General features: G+C 48.2%; 1 protein-coding gene across 3 annotated transcripts in view; it reads right to left on the bottom strand.

Moving 5' to 3' along the window:
* Znf541 (zinc finger protein 541) overlaps window positions 1-4,885 on the bottom strand; it is a 38,402-nt gene extending 33,517 nt beyond the window's left edge. For all 3 annotated transcript variants that reach the window (XM_036206048.1, XM_036206066.1, XM_036206058.1), the window contains exons 1-2: window positions 4,652-4,885; window positions 3,549-3,697 (exon numbers count right to left, since the gene is read on the bottom strand). The gene's annotated coding sequence lies outside the window, so the exon portion shown is untranslated. The remainder of the gene's footprint in view (window positions 1-3,548; window positions 3,698-4,651) is intronic.
* Window positions 4,886-21,462: the final 16,577 nt, after the last annotated feature.

The raw sequence follows: 21,462 nt of genomic DNA, 5'->3' as shown, positions 1-21,462 counted from the left end.
GACTGCTCTTCCAGAGGTCCTGAGTTCAATTCCCAGCAACCACATGGTGGCTCACAGCCATCTGTAATGAGATCTGGTGCCCTCTTCTGGCCGGCAGGTATGCATGCAGACAGAACACTGTATACATAATAAATAAATAAATCTTAAAAAAATACATAATTAATTTGCATGTATGTTTGTGTGAGGGTGTCAGAGGCTCTGGAACTGGACTTACAGATAAGCGTGAGATGCCATGTGGGTGCTGGGAATTGAATCCCAGGCTTCTGGAAGAACAGCCATTGCTCTTAACTGAAATGGCCATCTCTCCATTTCACTAGCCCTTTCAACTTTTTTTTCTAAAACAGCCTGTGCAGCCCCGGTTGTCCTGGATCCATTTGTAGACCAGGCTGGCCTCTAACTCAGAGATCTACCTGCTTTTGCCTCCCAAGTACTGGGACTAAGGGTGTGTGCCACCATGCCCAACTACATTTTTCTTTTTCTTGTTTTTTTTTTGTTTGTTTGTTTGTTTTGTTTTTTTTGTTTTTTGAGCTGAGGATTGAACCCAGGGCCTTGCACTTGCTAGGCAAGCGCTCTACCACTGAGCTAAATCCCCAACCCCTCTACATTTTTCTTAATAAGGTAAATGCAGGGTCTCCCAAGAATTTTTCAAGAAGTTCAGAGGTCAAAGCTATTTTATGATATTCATCTTTTTTTATTCTCAGTGAAGATACATGACACAGTATCTCAGCTGAGTGCATGGTGGCTACACATGACTAAAATCTTCTATCATATAGTTTTTAATTTTGATGTCATGTGTATTCATAAGCAATGGCTTCATTGTTATTGTATTTTGCCATGAAGAATAGAATGTGGTATTTAGTATTGTTTTGTAACAGGGTCCTAGTGTGTAGCTCTGGCTGGCCTTGCACCCATAGAGATCTGTCTACCTCTGCCTCTCTGATTGCTGGGATTAAAGGCAGCCACCATTATGCCTAGCCTATTCTTATTTTTTTGTAACAGAGTCTTACTATTTCCCAAGCTGATTTCAGACTCAAACAATCTCTAGCCTTTAGTGACAGAGGAATTATAGGTCTGGCCCACTGTACTCACTCAGATTTTTTTGGCCTTGATGTGTTTCTTGTCCTGCATACTTCATACAAACAACGAAACTTTCAGCAAGCCACATTTGACCATATTTAATACTAGCCTCCTGAGTGGCTGGGCTGCTCCATCAGGTCTAGCCACTATCTTGATTTTTCATTGCTGGAGCTCAAACTTAGTGCTTTGTGCATGGTACATGATTGCAAGACCATGGATTTGCAAATTTAAAAATTAATTCAGAAATGTTTGAGACAATACCTTCAACATATTTAATATCTCAGGAGGGTGAATGCAGATACCCAATGACTTAATTGAAATTCTAATAGAAAAATATTAGTCTACATACTTTACATAAAAACTCTCTGAGATCCTCAAGAATTAAAGGTTTTTGTTTTTCCTGAATCAGGATCCCACTGTGTAGCCCTGGCTGACCTAACTCTCAATCTTCTTCCCTTAGCCTACTTAGTTGGGGATTATGGGTATGTGCTACCTTATCCAACTAACAGGTTACTGAAGACCAAAAGTTTAACACTTAATATTCTAAAGAGAAAAAGTCCTCTAAGTGTGTTTACCCTGGTGAGTGTATTTCCTACAGGAAAAAAAAAATCTCTAGGTCTGGTGGTGTAGCTCAGTGGCAGAGTACTTGCTTAGGATGCTCAAGGTTCTGGGTTGGATTCCCAGCAAAACTAACAAAATTCGTATGCCTAAAAGTTCAAATATGGCAGTGGTTAAATATATTTTCTTTCCTATATTTATTTATTTGTTTGTTTGTTTGTTTGTTCGTTCATTCATTCATTCATTCATTCATTTATTGTTTTTTGAGACAGGGACTCTCTACATAGTCCTGGCTGTTCTGGACCTTACTATGTAGATCAGGCTGGCCTTGAACTCAGAGATCCGCCTGCCTCTGTCTCCACTGCTGGGATTAAAGGTGTGCACCACCATAACCAATTCAAAAATATTTTTTATAAGGCCTCACATTGTCTTTTTTTTCTTTCTTCTTCTTTTTTTTTTTTTTTTTTTTTTTTTTTTTTTTTTTTTTTGAGACAGGACCTCACTCTGTAGTCCAGGTCGGCCTTGAACTCTCAGCAATCCTGCTTCAGCTTTCTGAATGCTGGGATTATTGGTGTGATTAGTACTCTTAGTGGTTGTTTTTAAACTGTTTTCTTAAGACAGGGTTATATGTATCCCATTTGTACGCTTCAAATTCATAGAAGAGAATGGCCTTAAACTTCTGATCCTCTGGCCTCCACCTCCCAAGGTATTGGCAGGACAGGTATGCACTACCACACTAGGTTTTATACAGTGCTGGAGATCACATCAGGGCTTCATCCATGCTAGGCAAATACTCTCACAACTGAGCTCCATCTCCTGCACTGCCATTAAAAATATTAGTATGTTTTGCCTGCATATATGTCTTTGTACCACATTCGTTCAGTGCCTAGGAAGGCTAGAAAAGGGCACTGAACCCTGGGACTGGGTTAACGATGGTTATAAGCCACCATGTGAATGCTAGGAATTGATTCCAGATTCTTTGGAAAAGCAGCCAATATTCTTAACCAATAAGCCACCTCTCCAGTCCCTGCCCTGCCATTTTTAAACTATTAAGCTAATTGTTAGCATTAGCAAATTTTTTTTTTTTTTTTTTTGAGACAGGGTTTCTCTGTGTAGCTTTGCACCTTTCCTGGATCTCGCTCTGTAGCCCAGGCTGGCCTTGAACTCACAGAGATCTGCCTAGCTCTGCCTTCCGAGATTAAAAGCATACGCCACCACCTCCCAGTTTAGCATTAGTAATTTAACTTTCACATAAAGTCAGTTTATAAGCCTTATCTTAAAAAAAAAAAAAAAAGTTTTCTTGCAAATCCGGCCCAGCATTTTTTTAAATTATTATTTACTTTATGTATATAAGTGCTCTATTTGCATGAATGCTTGCATGACAGGAGAGGGCATCAGATTCTATTACAGATGGTTGTGAACCACCATGTGGTTGGTAAGAATTGAACTCAGGACCTCTAGAAGAGCAGTCAATGCTCTTAACCACTGAACCATCTCTCCAGTCCCTCTGGCCTGGCATTTCTGATTGGTTATCTGCACTAGCTGTCATCACTCAATGGAGAGAACACAATTTGGATAGTTATAATCCCTCCTACTACGACCCCTCACTTGCTTGTCCCTGTAGGGATCTGAGTTGCTACCCTGAACCAGCAGAAAAGGTAAACTTTTTTTTTTTTTCCAAATGAACATCAACATGAAAACATACTTCAATGTAATAAAAGTCTGGCTCATAAGAGGTCAACCGGAATGTGCCCCGAGATCTCTTTAAATGATTCCTTTATGCTTATACTTATCCTTCTGCTGATTTTGCCAGCAACGTGTACACTGGTGTTCAAGATGCTCAGAAACGCTGGAAGAGTGATCCACACGACACAGCAGGTGTCTCTGAACAGGTGCAAAAGAAGGAAACTCACCCCCAAAGCACGTGAGTGAGTCTCCAGGAAACAGGAGGGCCTGGCTTAGGCCCCACAGGAAAGGGGGTTCAGGTGGAATCGGACCTTCGCTATCTCCTCCTGGAAGGGTGAGGTGGTAATTTTTGAAAACTCATCCAATATCTTTTGCCCTGAAAACAGGTAGTGAAAAGGAAGGGACAGTCAGAACTTAGATCCCCAAACAAGCAGGGAAACAGGTATGAAATTGGGGAGGACGCGAAGCAATACTAAGCTGAAGAGATAAAGATGGAGGAAACGACTTTCTTTAAAAAAACAAAAACCAAAACCTTATTTCTTCCCCCACCACCCCAGCCAGGTAAGAGGAACCTAGAGGGTTTTGAGGGGAAGAAAAAAATCTATTTGTGGAAGAATTGATGATGAAAAGGATTTTTGCTGGGAAAGTAAGAAGGGAGGTTTGGAGAAGCGAACATATTAGGTGAAAAACTGGAAGAAATGAGTTAGTTTCTTGTAATTGGATAAGTATTCCAAAAGGGGGGGGTTGTAGTCTAGATATTATTATTATCCTATTTTTTGCTGGAAATTGGGGAGATCTCGGCTGGAAAAAAATAGTATTTTTGCTAGAACAAGCACAAGGAGAGGCATGATCAAGGAAGAGAGGAGAGTCTGTTGTTCCTGCTCGAAGGTCCTCGAAAAGGGCCACATCCGGGTCCCCCCAAACGGGACACCTGAGGAGGAAGGGGGCGGCCAGCAGAGGGGCCTGCGAATGCAAGGCCGCGGTGCAGAAGGCACAGAGGTCGGGTAGGGCCCGCGGCGCGAGCTGGGGCGCTGCCAGGGGGCAGTTGGGGGGCCTGGCAGGGGCCGGGTAGAAAATGAAGGCGGGTGCAGTGGCCTGGGGGCACCCCGAGAGTCTTCTCCAAGGAGGAAGGGGCTGCGGGGGTGCAGAAGGAGCGTGCGCGACGCGGAGCTGGGCGGCGTCCTTGGACCGGGGCCGCGGCGGCCGGAGCTTGGGGAGGAAGATGAAGCCAAGGAGAGGGTGAAGAGGGGTCGAGGTGAGAGGAAAGCGCGGGCAGACAGAGCTAGGGAGAAAGGGGACAGGGGCAAGGGCAGCAGCAACCGGGTTTTACCCGCCCCCGGGGGCTCGCGCGCCGGGCCTCGTGCCTCACGCCTCGCGGGGCCTTCCCAGCGGCCGCCCGTCAGCCGCGAGGCGCCCGGACGACGCCCGGCGCGCACGCGCAGCCCGGTCCCGGCCCCCGGGCGCGTGCGCCTGCCTCGGCGTGTGCGCGCATGCATGGCCCGGCGTCGTCGCGAGCGCGCCGCGTGCCGCCCCGGGCTCCCGGCGCGTGCCCTCTGGGCCAGACGCCCCGAGGCTGAGAGGAAGGGGGCGTGGCTCGCCCCCGCGCGGGGCGGGGCCTGTAGAGGTCATGTGACCCGCCACCGGGCGGGAAAGGAGGCGGTTGGTCGCCATTTTGGGAGGCGGGCGGTTGGAAGGTGCGAGAGGGAAGGCCAAGCCCTGCAAGGGCTGCAGGGGGAGGGGCCGGACAGAGGAGCCGAGGCCTCATAAGACAAGGCCTGTGTGGCCTGGACACCCTCTCCTATCGATCCCTGCTGGCGGCAGTGTTCCCTGGATGATGGAGATGAGCAAAGCCACTCTGCGCATGCTCGTGGGCAGGCTGATCCCCGGAAGCCGAGGAGAGCGTGTTGCGCCCGGCTACGGGAGTTGCAAGACTTGCTTTTTAAAAGTTATTTCATATTTCATTTTAAACAGTGCCATGGATTGCATCCAGGGCCTCGTGCATTGTTGTGCAAGTGCTTTTGTGTTGGGCTACGTCCCTTGCACCTCAAAGGTTCTAGGTAGGGGTACTTTACCACCACCGAGCCACGCCCCCAGCCCTGCGCCTGGGATTCTAGGAAGACTCTCTGCTGCCCAGCCATACTTCATTAGCGAATTCTGCCCTGTCGCCCCACCACTGAGCTATATCCCTCAAACTAGTGAACCTCCTGCCTCAACCCTTGTAGTAGTTTCGATTACAGGCCTTCCTCTCTGTTCTTGATGAGTTTTTTAAAGATTTTGATCTATTTATTATCCTGTATGTCTCCCAGAAGATTCAGGAAACTACACTGTACTGCATTCAGTTTTTCTATCTTTGGTAATTTTACAAATATGGAGGTGAGGGGCTGGAGAGATGGCTCAGCGGTTAAGAGCACTGGCTGCTCTTCCAGAGGACCTGGGTTCAGTTCCCAGCAGCCACATGGCAGCTCACAGCTATTTGTAATTCCAGTTTCAGGGTACCCATTATCCTCATGCAGACAAAACACCAATGCACATAAATAAAATAATAATAACAAATATGGAGACGAATAAGTAGACTTCATACTGATGGCGGTATGAAAAGGACTGTGTACTCAGCTCTTGGGATTCTGTAGCAGGAGAAATACCTCGTTTGAGGGCAGCCTGGGCTGTAAACAAAACAAGCCTCATGAGATTGCTCACCCAATAAAACACTCACTGAAACCTAAGTTCCATGTCTGAATTACATGGAAGGAGAGAACCAACTCCCAAAGTTGTACTCTAACCTCTACATAACACACCCTGGCACACAATTTAAAAATACATCTTTTATGTTTGTATGTGTATGCTCACATGTGTGTGGTTGTCAGATCCCCAGGAGCTGAAGTTACAGGTGGGTTGTAGGTACTGGGAACTGAACTTGGGTCTTCTGGTCCTCTGCAAGAGTAGCAAGAGCTCTCTCTTGACCTCTGAGCTGTCTCTCCAGCCCCAATAAAAATAAACCCACGAAATAAAACAAAACCTTCCTTTAAAACCATAAATCTGTGCATTGACTGTGGAAATAAGTACGGATGCTCTTTAGAAAATTGAGATCCCTGTCTCAAAAGAATTTTTGTTTTATGTTAATTGGTGTCCAACTCTGAATGAGCCAAGAGTTCAACAGTAGTTACTAGAACTCTAGTGTGTGTACAGTGATGCCCTAAGCCTTGTGGCCCTGATAAAGTGTGAGAGGGTCAGCCACAGAGGACAGACAACTTGACAAGTGCTCACACGTGTCCCTCTGGACCTGTCTCTGCTTCACAACTTAGCTAAGCAGAGACATCTTTAAAAACAAAACCAAAAACATTATTCAGGGAGGAGGGTGGCTGAAGAGATGGCCCAGCAGCTAAAAGTGCTTGTTGCTCTTGCAGAGGACCCAAGTTCAGTTCCCATCACTCACATAGTGGCTCACAACAATCTGTAACTCCAGTTCAGGGGGATCCAGTTTCCTTTTTCTGACTTTCTGAGTCACTAGGCACTATGGACATGGTGCACACACATACTTGCATTTGAAACACTTATAAAATAAATAAATCTAAAAATATATAGAAACATTAGTCCAGAAGATGTGAGTGGATCCCAGAGAAGCCTCAGTGGATTTACCTGCTGATCAAGTATGAAGCCCAGTTCAGATTCCCAGTAGGCATGTAAAAAGCCAGGCATAGCTACTACTGTTTGTAATGCCAACTCTGGGAAGGCAGACACAGCTGGATCCCTGAAGTTCTTTGGCCATTAAGCGATCTCCAGGTTCAGAGAAAGACTGTCTCAAAACATAATGCAGAGGGCTGGGGATGTAGCTTGGTATTACAGTGCTTGTCTCTCACTTGGAGACCTGAGTTCAATCCCCAGCAATACCAAAAAGTAGATTAGTAAGGTGAAGAGTGATTGAGGAAGACAACAGGCCTATATCTCTGGCTTCTAGCAAACACAGGCACAGACGCCCGCGCGCGCACACACACACACACACACACACACACACACACACCACACAATGAGGGATGGGGGATTTGTTCTGTTTTCATTTTGTTATGGCTTTTGTTTGTTTGTTTGAGACAGGGTTTCTCTGTGTAGCCCTGGCTGTCCTGGAACTCGCTCTGTAGACCAGGCTGGCCTCGAACTCACAAAGATTCATCTGCCTCTGCCTTCCAAGTGCTGGGATTAAAGGCATGAACCACCATGCCCAAAATAAATCACATTTATTTATTTTGGAGGGGCTCCCACATTCCATACCATATGAGTGGAGGACAATTTGTACCCGTCAATTCTCTCCTTCTACCATGTGGGTCCCAGGGAGTTAACTCAGGTCATGAGGCTTAGCAGCAAGCACCTTTATCCACGAGCCATCTCATCAGCCCCATCTGTGATTTTATTTAATATATTCAGCCATTAGCATTTGAATCTAAAATAGGCCTCTGCAAATGCATGTATTGTGCATTTGTTCCCCAGCTACAGAGAAACCCTGTCTTGAAAAAAACAAAAACAAAAACAAACAAAAAGAAACCTCAGACCTGTGGTGGGCACAGGGTAGTAGCCCCCAGTAGACTGGAAAGAGGTAATTTGGTGTTGTCCCACCTGCCCTCCTCTGCTGACTGGCTCTGGACTTCCCAAGCAAGGGGAAGTCATTGCATGGAAACCCCGACACCCATCTGCAGAGCACAGAGCACACCCCATCTCTTTCACAGCTGCCTCCCAGGGGAAGAAGCTCTTTCAGCGCCCCAAGCCCTGGGGTCCATCTACTCTCAAAAAACAGAGGCTAAATGGGGTGTGGTGACACACACTTTTAATCTCCCCACACAGGAGGTGGAAGCAGGAGCATCAGGAGTTCAAGGTCCTCCTGGGCTTGAGACCAGCTTGAGATACAGGACACCCTGTCTTAAAACACCAAAATATGTAAACACACACAGAGGGAGGGAGAAGGAGGGAGAGAGAGAGAAAAATAAATATTTTTTAAAAAAGAATAATTTGTGCTGTAGAGATGGCTCACTGTAAGAGCACCGGCTGCTCTTCCAGATGACTGATTCCATTCCCAGCAGGCACATGGTGGCTCCCAACTACTTGTAACTCCAGTTGCAGGGGATCCAATGCCTCTTCTAGCCTCCATGGGCACTGCATGCGTGTGACGTGTGGTCATATATACAGACAAAACACCCATACACATAAAATAAAAATAAATTCTTAAGACAAGAATAATTTAGGCCAGAAAAATAGCTCATCAGTTAAGAGCATATATTGATTTTCCAGAGGTTTAGAGTTTGGTTCACAGCACCCAGGCAGCCCACATCTGCAGCAGTTTCAGCCCCAAGAAATCTGATGCCTACTTTGGTCTTCCATAGGCACTGTATGCATGTGATGCACAGAAGTGCATGCAGGCAAAACAATCATACACACTAAAGAAATAAAATATTTTTAAAAGCATTAACCTGGGCCGGACGGTGGTGGTGCATGCCTGTAATCCCAGCACTCGGGAGGCAGAGGCAGGTGGATCTCTGTGAATTCGAGGCCAGCCTGGTCTACAGAGTGAGATCCAGTACAGGCTCCAAAGCTACAGAGAAACCCTGCCTCGAAAAACAAAAAAAACAAAAACCAAACCAAAAACAAAACAAAAACCAAACCAAAACAAACCAAAACAAAAAAACCAACAATAACAAAAAAAGCATTAACCTGAAACACTTTATATAAATTTATAAATAGAATTTAAGAACAACAACAAAAAAGATAGTCTTACAAAAAAAAAAAAAGTAGTTCACTCACAGGCCTGCCTGTCTTTTAGGTGATTCTGGATACTGTTAAGTTGACAACTAACACTTCCCATCAGTGTGTGTGTGTGTGTGTGTGTGTGTGTGTGTGTGTGCAGGCGCGTGCACTCATCTGGCAAGTTTGCATTTGTATGTGCATGCAGGTGCTAGTGCATGCATGCATGGAAGACAGGTAGACAGCAGGTGTCTTCCTCTACTGATTTCCATCTTATTTTTTTGAGATAGGGACTTTAATTAAAATCTGAAACTTGTTCAGTAGTCTACCCAGCAATCCCCAGGGATCCACCTGTCTCCACTCCCACCCCTACACTAGGGTAACAGACATATGCTATCACATTCAGCTTTTAAGTGAGTGCTGTGGCTCAGAACTGAAGACCCTCTCTTCACAGGTCAGGCACTTTCCTCCGAACCACCTCCGTGCCCTCTACCAATTTGACTGTGGTCACCCTGGTATATGTGTATTGCTGTCACAGTGTGGTTTTAACTTCTACTTCCCTAATGACTAATGATACTGAACTTTTTTCATACACTCTGGTGCTTTGCTAATCAAGGTTTGCAAACTGGCCTCAACCCCACCACCCCCAGAACCCTCATTTCCATGCTTGCCAATCCAGTGGCCTTTCTCTCTCTTACCCCCTCCACAACCACTCTTTTTGTTTCTTAAAGATTTGTTTTAGGCTGAGTGTGGTGCCACAAGCCTTTAATCCCATCACTGGAGAGGTAGATGCAGGTTAATCACTGAGAGATAGTTGTAAACCGCTGGAAATGAGCCTGGGTTGTCTGCACAAGCAGCCAATATTCTTTGGTGAATTTCAGACCAAAATCTTGTCTCAAAAAGCCAAACTTGGAGCCAGGTGGTGGTGGTGCATGCTTTTAATCCCAGCAGTCACAATGCAGAGGCAGGCAGATCTCTGAGTTCAAGATCAGTCTGGTCTATAGAGCAAGTACCAGGACAACCAGGGATACATAGAGGAACCTTGTCTGGGGGGGGGGGGGGGGGAGCCAAACTTAGGGAGAAGGGCTAGAGAAGGTGCTTGGTGGTTAAGCCTTTCCAGCAATCCACAACTGCCTATAACTCCAGCTTCAGGGCATCTGGTGACTTCTGGTCTCAGAGGGCATCCACACTCTCCCAGCATTTATTCACACAGACACACATGCATACACATAAATAACAATAAAAAGAAATTTTAAAACAAAAACAATCTCAAGGCTGGCAAGATAGCTCATCAGGTAAAAGGATCTTGCTGCCAAAGCTGATGACCTGAGTTTAATCTGGATGCCAACATAGAGAAAGGAGAAAACCAACTCCTACAACCAGTGGCATGCACACACACACACACACACACACACACACACACACACACACAGAGAGAGAGAGAGAGAGAGAGAGAGAGAGAGACGAAATGTAATTAAAAATAAAAACATATAAAAATTAGCTAAGTTGGGTGTGGTGGGGCCTGAACTTGGGAGGCAGAGGCAGGTAGATATTGATGAATTTGAGGTCAGCCTGGTCTACACAATGAGTTCCAAGACAGTCTATGTAGTGAGACTCTGTCTCAAAAATACAAACAAAAATTAATTAAGTTTTAAGAACTTTTATTAAGTCTGTTGTTATAATGGCTCTATTCTGCTGTTATGTTAATCTCTTATTTTACCTTTTTTTTTTTCAGAGCTGAGGACTGAACCCAGGGCCTTACGCTTGCTAGGCAAGTGCTCTACCACTGAGCTAAATCCCCAGCCCTTTATTTTGTTTTTTTTTTAAGACAGGGTTTCTCTGCATAGCCCTGGCTGTCCTGGAACTCTCCATGCAGACAAGGCTGACCTTGAACTCACAGCAATCCACCTGCCTCTGCCTCCCAGTGATGGGTCCAAAGGTGTGCGCCACCACACTTTAGTTATATTAGTCTCGTCAGGTGCCTGTCTTGGTTATTTTCTATTGGTGATAGAAATACCATAATAAGGCTGGGCAGTGGTAGCACATGCCCTTAATCCCAGCACTCGGGAGGCAGAGGCAGGTGGATCTCTGTGAGTTCGAGGCCAGCTTGGATTACAGAGTGAGTTCCAGGACAGGCTCCAAAGCTACAAGGAAAAACCCTGTCTCAAAAAGAAGAAGAAGAAGAAGAAGAAGAAGAAGAAGAAGAAGAAGAAGAAGAAGAAGAAGAAGAAGAAAGAAAGAAAGAAAGAAAGAAAGAAAGAAAGAAAGAAAGAAAGAAAGAAAGAAAGGAAGGAAGGAAAGAATAAAATACTGTGAACAAGGTGAGACATCTATTTTTGAGTCTATGGTTCCAAACAAATAAGAGTGTCACCAGGCCAGCCGGGAAGTGTAGTTGCAAGTAGGTGTGGCAGCTGGTACTGGAAACTGAGAGAGCAAACTGGGCACGGTACAGTCTTTCGAAACTTCAAAGCCACTTCCTTCCAGCAAACATACCCTTCCTCCAAAACCTACCCAAACAGGGCCTCCCAACTGGAGACCAAGTACTGAAATACTGGAGAATATGGGAGACATATCCCTTAAACTACCACAGTGTCTCATTCATAAGTTATACTTCGTCATAGGTATGTATGTATAGAGGAAAGGAAAACAAACAAACAAAAGCCAAGCCTGGAAGACACCTCTCATCTTAGCCATCTGGAGGTTGAGCCAAGGAGGATTGCTAGAAATTGGAGGCCAGCCTGGGCTACATAGTGACTTGAAGGCTAGCCTGGGCTACAGAGTGAGACCCCCGTGGTAGAACACTTTCTTAGCAGGCACAAAATCCCAGGTTCAATCTGGTGCATACCTATAGTTTGGGAGGTGGAGACAGAATTCGGAGCTCAAGTACAACCTCGGCTACATGAGACCCCATCTCAAAATAACTGGGAAAAAGGTAATAGTCAGTGTTTAATATTAACTGTTCTGAGACATCCATGGGGGACTCGGAATGTGTCCCCTGAAGATAAAGGGTGTGACTGTTACTGTAAATAATACATTTTCTCTTCTTCGACTCTGATACAGCCCTGGTGGCCTTCATAGCCTGAAAGTTCATTTTTTTTACTCCTCCTCCTCCTTCTTCTTCCTCCTCCTCCCCCTCTCCTCCTCCCCCCTCCTCCTCCTCCCCCTTCCCCTCCTCCTCCTCCTCCTCCTTCTTCTTCTTCCTCCTCCTCCCCCCCCTCCTCCCCCTCCCCCTCCCCCTTCCCCTCCTCCTCCTCCTCCTCTTTGTCCCCCTTCTCCTCCTCCTCCTTGTCCTCCTCCTTCTCTTTTTCCTCCTCCTCCTTCTTTTTCTTCTCCTAATTATTATTATTATTATTATTATTATTTTATGTTCTTGAGACAAGGTCTCTCTACATAGCCCTGGCTGTCTTGGAACTCACTATGTAAACCAGGCTAGCTTTGAACTCAGAGAAATCCACTTGCCTTTCCTCCCAAAGTGCTAGGTCCTGGCTTAAATTTTTGTTTTTGTTTTTGTTTTTGTTTTTATTTTTGTTTTGTTTTTCGAGACAGAGTTTCTCTGTGTGGTTTTGGTGCCTGTCCTGGATCTTGCTCTGTAGACCAGGCTGGCCTCAAACTCACAAAGATCCACCTGGCTCTGCCTCCCGAGTGCTGGGATCAAAGGTGTGCACCACCACCGCCCCGTCCCTTTTTTTTTTTTTTTTTAAATATTTTACTTATTTGAATGTACAGTATATTTATTTGAGTAGGTGTTACAAATTCTAACTTCACGAAGTTACAAAATAACCTATAGATCCAACCATCTCCTGTCTATCCATTTCCACTTCATTAGTTATTCTGTGCAATACATCAGCAAATAACTTGTCTTTTCACCCATATTTTTTGCATTTTTTAGAACCTCACTTCTTGAATGGGTGCAAAAGTTGTTCTGTGTTTCCTCGTTTATTACAGTGATTTCCTGTTCCACTGTGGGCCTGGATCACAGGTGATTTCAGATCCCCATTGTTGGATAGTTCGGTTGCATCTGCATTTTTAAATTTTATTTATTAATTTACTTTGGTTTTAGGAATTCTTATGAAAGCATGCACCTCAGTTTCTTGGCTAGCCTTTATTAAGGAAGTTGACAGAAACCCCAACAAGATTCTGCAGAGCCAAAGCTCCACCAGGAGCTTTCCGAGCTGTCAGCCGCCGGCCCCGCCCTCCGAAGCCACGCCCCCGCAGCACACCCGCTCGGTCCGATTCAAATCCAGCCAATGGCAGCGTGTAAACAAACCTAAACTACGCCCACTCCGAGAATAATTTCGAGCATCAGGGCGCGAAGCCTACTTTATCTTGTGGAGGGGGTTAGAGGTGGGGCGGAGCTGTGACCACGCCCCCACGCTTGGGCCAATCGAGAGCCAGGCTCCGCCCCTCGCACTTGCGGTGCTAAGGACCCCTGGCTGGGTAGGGCTAGGCGCTGCCTGATTTCGCTGCCGGATTCCTGCGCTCTGACCCGGCCTGGGCTCGGAGACGATGCAGTGCAGCCACGGGGAAGGGCATGGCTAGAGGACAGAGACTACGCAGGAATCAGTGCCTTCCTTTCTTTCTCTTCCTCTCCCTGGCCACCAAGACCCAAATCCCTGAAAGTCTCGTGAAACTTTCTCTCCTGGCCCCTATTTGAAGCAACCTGGAAAGGCAGGAGTGTTTCAGGATGGGAGTCAGGCTTTTGTTTATTCAAGTGTTACATGCACAAGGGAAAACGCACCAATCGTGTGCTAGCAGGCTCTCGAATAGAGAAACAATTGGGGAGCAAAGTTTTAAGCTCCCACTGCCTGACAGGAGCCACGGGGAAGTGTTTCTACTTTCAGTGGTAGAAGCCATTTACTCAAAAGGGGGAGGTGGGGAAGTGGGAGGGGGCTGATGAGATGACTCAGCGAGTAAAGGTACCTGCAACCAAGCCTTGATCTGAATTTGATCTCCAGAAACCAAGTGCTGGAAGGGGAGAGGCAGTTCCTGTAAAATTTCCTCTGACTTACACACACACACACACACAATGTCAAACAGAACTGAGGATGGATATGGTGCAGTTGCTCAAGTACTTAACCTAGCATGCAGGAAGCTCTGGGTTCCAGTCTCTAACACCGCATCATCCTGGCATGGTAGTGAAAGCTGTAATCCGGGGAGGTGGAGGGTCAGGAGTTTCAGGTCATCCTTGGCTGCATAGCAGGAGTGAAGCCCCTCTAGGCTACAAGAGACTTGTCTTAAACGGATGCCATTGACACTTTCTGTTGACAGGTGGCGCTGATGAGGTTCTCATGAGCTTTAATGAGCCAGGTGTCTGAGAGGCTCTGGGCTCTAAAGGAGCTAGGCCATGGTGCAGAAACGTGAGAAAGGATGCTTTCCTGGCTGCAGGAGGATCTGGTCGACAAGATAATGTCAGGCTCCTAGGGAAAGGACATTCTCCAATATTTGGACCTATTCACAACAAGAACACGGGGCTTCTACCTTTCCTTCCTGCTATACTGTCATAATTAAATCAGCCCAGCCTTGTGGTACAGGCCTGTTATCCCCTGCTACTAGGGAAGCTGAGGCTGGAGGACTGCAAGATCAAGGCCTGAACTTCAGCAGCTTAGACTCTGTCAAAATAAAAAGTGAAAAAGAGGGCTGGGGATGGTGACTAGAGTCCTTGCTGTGTGAAGCACTGGGTTCAATCCAAAATACTGAAGTTAAAAAAAAAAAAAAAATGAAATAGACAGTAGCCATCTATGCTCTTAAAAAAAAGACATATTTCTTTTTCCTTCCTCTTTTTTAAGACAGGGTCTCATTATGTAAACTGGCCTTAAACTCAGAGATCTACCAGCTTCTGTCTCCTATTTGCTGGGGTTAAAGACATGCTGGGTTGCATGTAGCTAGCCTTTGATTCACTATGTGGCTGACCTTTTTTTAAAAGGATTTATTTTTATTTCAAATTATGTGTATGTATGCCTGTTTGAATATATATACATGAATCCCAGTGCCTAAGGATGTAGATAAATTTCTAAACAGTCTTATTACTTAAGAAACAGAGCCAAATACAGGGGTAATAGCCAAAGAGATCAGAGATTCTGTGGGGAAGCGACAGTGGCAAGGTGGTCAGATAAGGTGGTCTTGGCTCTTCGCTAATTCTCTGATCTCTTCGGCTATTACCCCTGTATTTGGCTCTGTGTTTCTTATTTACTAAGACTGTTTAGAATTTCATCTACATAAGGAGGCTAAAAGAGGACATCACCTCTCCTGGGACTGGCGTTAAAGGCTGTTGTGAGCTGTCTGAAATGGGTGCTGGGAATAGAACTTGGGTCCTTTTGTAAGAGTAATTCAAACTCTTAACCACACAGCTATCTTTCCAACCACTGATCCTAAACTTCTGATTGTTCTGCCTCTACCTCCAGAGTGCTGGGATTATAAATGTGCACCACCATGCCCAGTGTGTGTGGAGCTGGGATTAACTCTAGACTTTTGTGCATGCTAGAAAGGCAACCCAGCAACTGAGCTATGTCCCCATCCCCACCAGTGATTTTTTAATAGCACTGACACTTGTCACCATCTCTGAAGCCTGGATGGGCTTCCAGGAATGCTCAGGGAAGATGGACATTTGATCCAGCAGGGCTGTGCCAGCTGTGATTCAGCTTGGGGGCTGGGTTGTCATGGTTCCACTACATCCAGCCAGAAACTTCCAAATAGCATGTGTTCAAAGCCCTCTCCTAAAAGATCCAGGGTATGCATAAGGACCAGGTTGGTGACTTAGTGATAGATGATGGCTTTTCAGCAAACCTTTGTTTTTGAGGCAAGGTCATATGTAGCCCAGGCCTTTAACTTGACTGTATATCAGGGATGACTTTGAACATCTGATCCTCCTGCCTCCACTTCCCAAGTGCATGACCATAGAGGGTTTATGCAGTGTTGGGGGTGGAATCCAGGACTTCTTACGTGCTAGGCAAGCATTCTACCCTTAGTGCTACATCACCAGCTTATTTTCTCTTTATGAGACATGGCCTTCCTATGTGCCCTAGGCTGGCCTTGAATGCTCAACAGGCATGCTGTCACTGAATTCCTGATACAGGGAGTTAGAACACATTTCCCATATGAATGAATGAGCAAATGCAAAGTCAACTCCTTGGCCTCAAGCCCTCTAGCCCCTTGTCTGTCAGGACTTAAAATTTTCTGAGTTTTCAGGGCCTGGTATCTCTCATAGACACCCAAGTGCCTCCCAGGTCAGGTCACTTTGCACAGAGGACATTTTCAGCAGAGGGTTGGGCCTCATTTCCTGAATGGACAAAACACTTCCCTTTTGGGAGCCAAAGCTGAATTTCTATACAGTGTGACCACATCTAGATGGGGCCTCTCAGGCCTGTCTCCTGTGGGCAAACTGTGAGACTGAGACAGGTTCCCATATAGGCCATAAGTAGGCCAGATTGGTCTACACTTCCCATTGTGGCTGAGGATGGCCTTGAATTATCGATTCTCCTGCCTGCATCTCCCAAGTGTGCCAGTTCTGCATGTTCAGTCCTCTGAGGGCAGTTCTGATTAGAAACACGCCCAGCTCAAACCATTGGGCCAACGACACAAAAATAAGAGCAATGTGCACACGCTTGTTTCCCTGAGTGGTTCACACACCTCCAGTGAGCTGTGGAAGGCCGCTGTGTGACTGAGAGTGAACACTTTCAAGGCATTCACTCCTGCAATGGATAGTTTTCATTTTACCAAATCACCATATAACGGCGGCAGCTAGCACTTCCTTTTCTTTATAATGGCTCTACAAAATGCAATGAGCCCATTGCATTGAAAGATATTTATTAAAAGCGTAGAGCTTGGGAGGCAGAGGCGGGTGGATCTCTGTGAGTTCGAGGCCAGCCAGGTCTACAGAGCTAGTCCAGGACAGGCTCCAAAGCTACAGAGAAACCCTGTCTCGAAAAATAAAAACAAAACAAACAAACCAAATAGAGCTCAGAGGACAACTTGTGGGTGCTGCTAGTTCTCTCTTTCTACCAATGTGGGTCCTGGGGGCTGAACTCACATTGCCGAGTCTGACGGCAAGACTCCTTAACCACTGAGCCATCTCAGCAACCCCGCTATCACATTTTAGAAAACAGGAAATAGAGGCAAGGAGAGATGAAGTCATTTACATCACAGCACACAGCAAGCAAGTGGCAAAGGCCATAGTGAAGCAGGATCCAGCTTGTTTGATTCAGGACCCATAACCTCAGCCTCTTTCAATATTTCATTGTTGCACCCGGACCTCCACATAATTAGAAAAGCATTCTTATCACTGAACTATATCCCCCCCCCCTCGTCACAATAACTATTTAAAAGAATTAAGTTAAGTCAAGCATAGCGACACACAAGTGTAATCCCAACACTTGTGAGGTGAAGGCAGGTGGAGCGTCCAGCCTGTGCCTCGTAGCAAGACCTCGTTTAAAACAAAACAAAACAAAAAGCCCCAAACAATTAAAATGTACGCTGAAGTGAATATTATGGGTAGTGACAACATGGATCAACGATAAGGCTTACAAAACACATCAATCAGTCGTTTATGCGACACAAATTTATTTGATACCTACTGTGTGCACCAGGTTTTCTAGGGCCCGGGGGAAACAGAAGGGTATGTGAGACCTGAATGTTAAGTGATCAGGTCAGTGCGGTCGGGGAAGACAGGCCGGAGAGGTCTGGGGACACGCTGCTCAGGGCTAAAATGCCCGCTCACCAGGTGCTCTGCGAATAAATAGACTCCAAGCGTCGTGCAAAGGCTTCTAAGCTTCGGATCTGCGCTGTCCGAAAGCCACTGGGCAGGCTCTCTAGCAGGTCCGACCATGGTCCCCGCGCCACAGCAGCTCAAGATTCCTGGGCTCAGAAAGACTTGATATGCCAGGCCTGGAGTCTCGGTCACCCTCAGTGTTCCCATCCCCGGCACTCTCTGACTCCGACGCGGAGCAGTAGCACTGTGTCACATCCTCCGGTAGCCTCGACCGCACGTCTTCTGAGGTGTCTTGGGGCGCATCATCCCGCAGAAGCCACCATCTTGGGCCAGGGAGCACGACACTTCTTCCCTAGGCGGACCTGTCGCGGGGATGTGGACGCGCACGAACAAACCCTCCAGCTCCTTCCACCACCACCAACCTGAACCCAGCTGCTAGTTTCCGACTCACTGCACCGGAGCCGAGCAGGCACTCCGGCAGCCGAGCCGTGCCAGGAGAAGGGGGCGGTGCTGCCACTCCGTGCTCCCGCCCACAAAGTGTACACCCTCTTATTGGCTACCAGACACGCCGCTCTAGCTATCATCGCCACGATTGGTTATCTGCTACACTAGAGGCGGAGCCTCTTGGCGCTCCTCCTCCTAGCTGGGCGGAGGGGAGGAAGAGGAGGAGGAGGAAGAGGAGGGGGGGCGGGACACAAAACCAGCAAGAAATTTTTTTTTTTTTTTTTTTTGCATTTAATTAAAAAAATTTTTTTTTTTTTTTTTGCATACCCGAGGGGCGCTCCCCGGAGCGGGGCGCGGGGCCGGGCCGCGCGGGGCCGCTTCGTTGCAAGGGCGGTGGCGGGCCCGGGCGCAGCGGAGCCGGGCCCCGCCATGCGATCAGGCAGTGCGCTGACCGGCCCGGCCGGCCGGCCCCTTCTGGGTCCTCCCTGTGCAGCCCGTGCGGGGCCGTCCCGGAGACCCCGCGCCGACGGCTGCTCAAACATCAGGGTGAGTTTCTCACAATGTAGCAATTTCTCTTTAAATCTCTTAACTCTCTCTACCTGCGAGTCGGGGCTGTGACAGGGCGCAAAAGCGAGGGAGGGAGTGGGGCTCGGCGGCGAGGGTGTGTGTGTTGAGGGGGGAGAGCCAGAGCTGGGGCCGAACCCACTCCCCCCCGACACTCCACACTCAGCCCCCCAACCGGGGCGCAGCGCCCGCCGCCGCTGCTGAGACTGGATTTTTTTTTTTTTTTTTTTTTTTTTGGTGATCGGCGCCCACCACTATCCGCTCACCCTCATCCCAGGTCTCTTCTCTCCCGCCACCGCCGCCGCCCCGATCTTGCAGGGATCTCCCCCTTCATTGCGCCCCATCTCACACCTTGCGCCCCGGTTTCCCCTCCGGGATACAATGCAACGGAGGAGAGGGGCGAGCGCGAAACGTCCCACGGGGGGAGGGGAGGGGACCCCCCCCACCCGCCTTGGGGGCCCCCTCCCCTCCTCGTGCTCCCCGCCTTTTCTGGGGAGAGGCGAGAGCCATAGAGAGACAGCTGGATCCATCTCTTCCCCCTCCTGTCGCGCGTCCCGTGCGCCCCCCTCCCCAAGACCTTCTTGGGGTGCCTGGGAGAACCGGGGTTCCTCTGCAGGCTTGTAGGGAGTGATGAACAGGGATGCAGGCCACTGGGTCTCCCTCTCTCCATCGCCCCTAAACAATAAGAGGAGTTGACTTGGTTCCCCTACCCCTGGCAGGGAGCGTAGGGGACCCCCGCCCCCCAGCTGTCTGGTCCCGCAGGGGGCCTGTTTCTGGGGATCAAAGGCAGGGAAAGGGGGAGCCTCCACGCCTGTCACCTCCTGGGATTTGAGGTGGCCCCTGAGCTCCAACTCCGTGGGCCTGGGAATAGGAGGCACCAGGCCCAACCCGGGCACCGCGCTCCGGGTGGTGACCTTTAGACAAAGGCAGTCCTTTCCCCGGGGTGATCCCGGCCAGGTCCCTGCGGAGGGCTGCCAGGCCGTGGGCTCTGTGGGAGAGGGAGGAATGGATGGATGGATGGGTGGGTGGGTAGGTGGAAGAGGAGGAGGGAGGAGGAGGCTTGGGACCATCTGGTTTTCCCATCGCTTTGGCTACCCCGGCTGCTTCCCCATCTCCTGTCACCGGCAGCCGCGGGGAGACAAGGGACCAGGGAGCTGCCCAGCCAGGCCTTGGGCCTCCGCCAGCCGGAGGACCCGGTGACGAGCCGCGGGAGGGCGCGGGCTTGGGCGCCCGCGGTGATTGGAAGGCATAGTGGTTCCTTCCTCTCCGCGCCCCTTTGTTTTGCTTTGTGGTTCGGAGCAGCTGAATGTCCCTGGAGGTGGGGTCAGAGGCGGCCGGGTCAGCTCTCCAGGGGTAGTCTTGGTGGCAGGGCCCTCTAAGGTCCCCAGCCTGTGCGCTTGCATTTGGTACTCCACCCCAAGTCTTAAACCTTCATCCCCTTTTGTCGCTCCCCTCCCAATGTAGTGTAAGAAAAACCTGGGGATGTGTGGAGAACACCCAAGACTCCGGGCTTAAAGTCAAGAGATCTTTGGCACACAGTCTTTCCCCACACCTGCACGCTAGGTCAACTCTGACCCCAACCCCCAAGATGAGGAAACAAGGAAAGCCACGCTTTGAGACCACCCCTTTCCTCTGCCCCATGGGACTTATCAGTTGTTTACCTCGGTACCCTGCCTTCCTCTGTAGCTCCCCCACCTCCCAGAAGCCGGAAATAACCACTCTCTACCCCGGATTTGGCTACTGCTAAATGCATTCTACCTTGGTTACAGTCTGAGGAGTAAGTGAGTACAGTGAGTGTTCCCATTTTCCAGGCAGGCTCACTGAGGCCTAGAGTGGTTAAGAGACTAAGGTCACACATCTCAGTCACTCTGAACCCCAGTTCACACCCTAGCGTTTATCCAGCCTAGTTCAAACCGGTTGTCTCTTGCTTAGTACTTTGTCCTTTTGATTTCAGTGGACCTGGGTTTTTGGAAGGATCTGCCAGATGTTTTCCCCTGAAAGCTGTTTTGGCAGAGGAGGATGAGGGCTCAGCTCGATGGATCATTTCACCTGTGTCTAGTGTGTGTCGGGACAGGGGGACCCCCGGTCTAGCTGGATGAAGGCTTGGCATCGCTTGGGACCCAGCCCCACTGTCACCCACCACTTCATCTGACTGGGACTTGGCTTGATTGCTGACACTTGCTTGAAGAGAGGGAAGCGGACCTGATTGTTTGACTGGGACTGTTGTCATGGTGTCTGCTTCTCTGGCCTGGGGACCCACATGCTATTTTGTTAACAGCTGAGAAAGAACTTGCATCTTAGGCTAGCCCTAACCTTAGGCAGGCAGGTCTGTAACCTGCCGGGGTCAGTTACCTCCTCCTCCCCAATACGCTGTGAAAGTGAAATTTCTTTGACCTGACCTGAACGTAGGGAAAGGAGTAGCCAAAAGTGTGATTTCTATTTCATCCTAGTTTAGGATAGGGATGGCCTGGGGGTGTGGTGGAGGTGTGAATAGTGTGAGAGAATAGAATAAGTGTGGTAGCCCAACACTCTGGTTCCAGTGCTGGCGTGTGCTCACTGGAGGAGAGTGCTGCTGAGTCCCAGCTTCCCCAGGGAGGGAGGTGATATAGATGATGTCCTTTCTACAGGAAGGTAAACTGAGGCCCGGTTTGTGCTCCGTGGCTAAGTTGTGTTGGCCAGGCAGCAAGGGCTAGTGTTGAAAGGGT

This window comes from Onychomys torridus, chromosome 1 (assembly GCF_903995425.1).
Source record: "Onychomys torridus chromosome 1, mOncTor1.1, whole genome shotgun sequence".
In the NCBI taxonomy this organism is placed as follows: Eukaryota; Metazoa; Chordata; class Mammalia; order Rodentia; family Cricetidae; genus Onychomys; species Onychomys torridus.
This window is presented reverse-complemented; position numbering and strand designations above follow the sequence as displayed.